Source organism: Myodes glareolus, chromosome 19 (assembly GCF_982192425.1).
Source record: "Myodes glareolus chromosome 19, mMyoGla1.1, whole genome shotgun sequence".
Classification (NCBI taxonomy): domain Eukaryota; kingdom Metazoa; phylum Chordata; class Mammalia; order Rodentia; family Cricetidae; genus Myodes; species Myodes glareolus.
The window spans coordinates 63,885,140-63,890,263 of record NC_142044.1 but is presented as its reverse complement, the minus strand read 5'-3'; the positions used below and the strand labels follow the sequence as shown (position 1 = coordinate 63,890,263).

The window sequence follows — 5,124 nt, the reverse complement described above, 5'->3', positions numbered from 1 at the left end:
AAACAAGCAAAGACCTGAGAGGGCAAAGGTGAAACTGAGTTCAGTCCCTGAAATTCATATGGTGGAAGGAGAGAACCTATTCCCACAGCTGTGACTTCCACATGTATGCCGTGGCACAATGCCCCACATACCCAATAAGTCAGTTAATTAATTTTTAAAAGAAGAAAACTGCCTTACATGCGAGGATTGTTCTGAGGGATGGCAGCTGAGGTGGAACTGGAGCTGAACAGTACGTTATCTCTTTAGAAGACTGTCCCGCGCTACCGTCTCGCCAGCAAGAACCACGCGGTACACATAGGATCCTTCTGCAGTAAAGCTTTAATGCCCCTTGGGAGAGCGGGCATCAGCCAACATGGCGGAGACCCAGATAAGATGGAACCCATCCCTTATATAGGAAACAGACCCTGCTTTGGACGTGTCACTCTTGGATAGGTCCATTGTTCCCAGTCCCAGGTGATGCCTCGGGAGTAGGCGGGGACTCAGTGGGAAATTACCGAGCACATGTGCGTTCACCTGGCGGTGAAGCCGGATGTCAGCGCCATCTTGATAATGGAGAATGTGGCTGCGGCCTTTTACATCTCCCCCTAATTTTACTTCTTTGCAGAAAGGCAACTCCCTAGGAAGGTAAAGATAGAGGTCGCACTTCCCAAAATGAAAACATTAAAATGGGCTTACACGGAATCTGTCCCTAGGCTCATGACACCTGGAACCTATCCGGCCTGCCCTTTGTCAATTTTCTGGGAAAGGGAATATACGGCAGGAAACCCTTAAGCAAAGCGACTTATCTCTCAGAGAGGGCCATTCTCTGTGCGATGCTCTTCAGCTCAACAACCTTCAGGGCTAGCTAAGCCAAGCACTCCACCCTGTGCAATGGACCACAGTCCTAGGGGTGCAGGAGCTGGTTGGCTTAAACCTTACTGCTTTAACATAGATAGCCATATATCAGTAGAGGCCCCTGTTCCAGGGCAGCCAGCGCTTGTGCAATAACCACTTTGTCCCTACGATTTTGGGATTTGAGTCAGCAGACCATCCAGAGGAGAAACACTAATCCATAGCATAGGACTGTTCCAAAACATTTCCACCCCCACCCATTCTTTGAAGTAGGGGAAGAAAGACACGACCCAGGACTGTAATCCTATGGCCAAGCTTATAAATCATCTCTAGGACGGTAGGGGGAGGGGGCCCAGAGTCATATTGGTTGTAAAAAGTCAAGGAAGCACCGCCATCCTATGGCTGACTGGTAACAGCTTCGGGAAAGCTGAGAGTGTCCTCCATCGGTGCTCTGTCATCCATCTGCAAAATGGCAGGAGGAACAGCAGCCAGGTCCTCAGGCGAATCCGTGTGTTGTGGATCACTCTTCACTGTTCAGGTCAATCGCTCTGGCAGCCAGAATGGGCTTTCTTGATCCTGTGGGAAGACACAAACAGCTCCCCTGGATCTCAATAAGATGGGATCCGGGCCTTTCCATTCATTAGAAAGCACATCTTTCCACTTAACCAACTCTTTGGGCCGCTGCGGATCCGAACAATGTCGTGTTGTAGCATTTTGGCCATTATTATCCAGATTTAAAAAATTTATGGTGAACAGAGCCATGGCGATGGCCATTCTTGGCATCGGGGGCAGTTCCTTTATTATTCCCCCCCTTTTTGTTTAAATAGATATTTATTCAATTTTTAATTTAAATAACCATGGCATTTTGTAACCTATCTTGAAGATACCCATAGTGTTTAGCAGAAATAACTGACAGGATAAGGGAAACTGATAGCAAGCAATAACTGACAAAACAAGGGGAAATCTAGCAGCATAGCAATGGCACAGCAACAACAACATTGCAATGTACAACAACAACATAGCAATAACTGACAGACCAAGGGCAGGAGCTGGACCATCCCTCAGGAACCCGCCAGCTCCGCAGCAATCAGGCCAGACAGCTCCATAGCAGAGGCTTTGTCCTCAGGCCTCTGGACAGATGAATCCATAGCATGAATAGTAGCATTTCTAGAAAAAAAACATAAACAAACTCTTCTCCCAAAATAACATTTAAGAGTATTAAAAAACTCAGTGTAAAAATTTAGCACAGTCAGTACTGGAAGTAGGCTGGTCTTGAATTTAGAGACCTATAGGTCTCTGTTGTAAAGAGCAATCTTGTTTGTCTGTGTCATTATAGTAGGCCTTAGAATTAAACCATTTTAAATCTGGCACAGATGAGATTATTGTTTTAAAAATATGAGAAAACCGTTTTTCTGTTTCCAGCCTGGAGTCCTAAGATAACGTGGCCATTGGGGAACCCATATGGGGATCTCTGTTTTTTACGGTATGGGCCGTGTTGCCCCAGTGGCGCCTAGGAAAAACCCAGGCCCTGTTTGTTGATATTAGATTTAAGATTTATTGGCTCCTGTATTCCTTGCTGGTACGGTGGCCTTGGGTTCCAGAGCCCGCCCGCCATCCAAGTGCTGTGCGCGGCCCTGGGCCTGCTTGCTGCTGCGGGGATCCCTGTGTCCCAGGCCAGGAAGTGGCGGCTCCACCCCCAGGCGCCCCTGCCTTCCCCGCGGGGCTAGCCTAGTTCTCTAAGGCTGTGTTGGTGGCGGCGTGTGGCGGGAGCCGACACTCAGACCTAGGCGGCACAGGTGGCAACATCTCAAGGTCCGCGCCAGAGCTGCTGTGGCTCAAGGGGCCAATGGGAGAGGCGGCGAACAGGGCCGCTTTCCTACTAGCCAACTCTCAACATCTGTGCCACAGCAAAAGCGGCTGTAAACTCTCACAGATCCAGTCAACGACCCAATCACCCCAAAATCCAAGGGCCCTTCGCATCCATCTCCCTGTGGAACCCGAAACACCAGACAAGCCAAGCGTATACATAGCAATCTTTCAGGAGGACTTGAGTTTCTAAAATGCTAAGCAGTTCTTAAAAACTTAAGTCGCACTATGTAGATGTAATACGGTACTGCCTGTTTACTGCATTTAAACCTTAATTGCGCTTTTATTATGATAAATACGACCAGCCCTGCCTGAAGTTAGCATCGTTTAGCATAGCCAAATGGAACCAGAGCCATTTTACCCTCAGAGACCCTCATAGTTTTAGGTACATTGTAAGCCTTTTGGCCCGGCTGCCTGTGGCACCGCTGTGACATCCTCCAGGCCAGGCACCAACCGAGTCGCACCAATTGAGCCGGCGCAACGTGCTCCCCACCATAGCCACAGAGCAAAGCTCCGCTCCAGCCGCCCTCCAGCCCCAGCTGTACCCATTTCGAGCCCAAACCGGTGTATGGAGCAAAGCTGAACTCAGAGAAGCAGGCTTGAAAGGACCTCATTTAATCTTTAAGGGAATTTGGGCGTCGTTTAGTCTCTTTGGCTGCTTCCTGCTGTTATTGGGCCGCTGAATTTTAGGGGTATACATTACAACATTTCAGGAGGTCTCGGTGATTCAAACCACGTAAATCCCAAGTACACCCTTAGGCTCTCCCCCTCCGTGGAGACGAAAACAGAACCTCCCTCCCAAAACACCACATCCTCAGCAGTCTCCAAGTTTAAATATCCCTCTCCCATCCAGTACACAAAAGACAACATGAACAACATAACATAAAGCTTTTGACCCTGCAAATCAGCCTTCTCCCCCATCTCCACTCTCCCAAAATTACCGGGAGGTCCTTTTTAACTTATTTTCTTTTCTGTCTCCCCCATTCTTTACCGGAGGGTCCTTTTTAACTTATTTTCTTTTCTGTCTCCCCCATTCTTTACCGGAGGGTCATTTTTTAACTTATCTGGGTGCGCGCACAACCTCCCATTGCTGCTCAGTTTCTGATATGCTCTCTGGACTTTAGAACGTACCTCTCTGAGCACGCATGCCTACAGTTCTGAATCCTCCTTGTGTCCAAGGGGTCTCCGGTGGTGTAAAGTTTTTCTTTTTCCCGGGTTTCGGCACCAGATGTCCCGCGCTACCGTCTCGCCAGCAAGAACCACGCGGTACACATAGGATCCTTCTGCAGTAAAGCTTTAATGCCCCTTGGGAGAGCGGGCATCAGCCAACATGGCGGAGACCCAGATAAGATGGAACCCATCCCTTATATAGGAAACAGACCCTGCTTTGGACGTGTCACTCTTGGATAGGTCCATTGTTCCCAGTCCCAGGTGATGCCTCGGGAGTAGGCGGGGACTCAGTGGGAAATTACCGAGCACATGTGCGTTCACCTGGCGGTGAAGCCGGATGTCAGCGCCATCTTGATAATGGAGAATGTGGCTGCGGCCTTTTACAGAAGACAGCAACTGGCCGCCTCTTTGTGAGACAGCAGCCTTCCTTTCTAGTCCTAGACCAAACAAAGATCTAATAAGTAAACATTTTGTTTTTAAATTTTGTTTCAAGTTCTTTTGAGACATGGTCTCCCTCTACAGCAAAGGCTGGCTGGCCTAGAACTTCCTATGCAGCCCAAGCTGGCTTCAAACTGGAAATTCTCCTTCTTTGGCCTCCCTGTGCTGGGATTACAGGTATACATCATAAGGACATATTTGGGGGGGATGGTGAGATGACTCGGAGATAAAGATGCCTGTCACACAAGCCCGGCAGCTTGGGTTCGGTCCTGGAACCCATGTAAAGATGGGAGGAGAATGACTGCATGGACTTGTCTTTCATGTACATATTTTGGCATGGGTACCCACATCAAACACACAAACAATAAATAAACTAAAAAATGTTTTAAAAAGGAGAAGTCTATATTTAAAAAGAAACTAGAAAAGGAGTCAGACATCTTGGCATAGCCCTGTAATACCAGTAACTGGGAAGGCAGGACAGGAAGTCTGTAAATTCCTGCTAGGCTAGGTGTAAAAATACTGTCCCAGGGTGGCTGGGGAGATGGCAGAGAGCTTAAGAGCACTGGTTCCTCTTGAAGAGGACCTGGGTTTGAGTTCCAACATCCACGTGGCTGTAACTACATTTACAGGGGACTGGATGCCCTCTTGTGATCTCTGAGGGAACTAGACATATACATGGTGCACATGTATACATGGAGACAAAACACCCACACACATACAATAAATCTGAAAACAAAATAACAGCAAGAATGTATATGATGTATGTGAGTAGTTTGCCTGCATGTCTGCATGTGCACTATGTGACCACAGAGGTCAGAA

General features: G+C 48.1%; 1 long non-coding RNA gene across 1 annotated transcript; it reads right to left on the bottom strand.

Annotated features, from left to right (window-relative positions):
- Positions 1-300: 300 nt before the first annotated feature.
- LOC148119029 (uncharacterized) lies at positions 301-4,245 on the bottom strand. Its single transcript, XR_015735707.1, has 2 exons — positions 1,869-4,245; positions 301-1,407 (listed from the first exon to the last, which is right to left on the bottom strand). It is a non-coding gene; the product is annotated as an uncharacterized LOC148119029 (long non-coding RNA).
- Between the last annotated feature and the right edge of the window lie 879 nt (positions 4,246-5,124).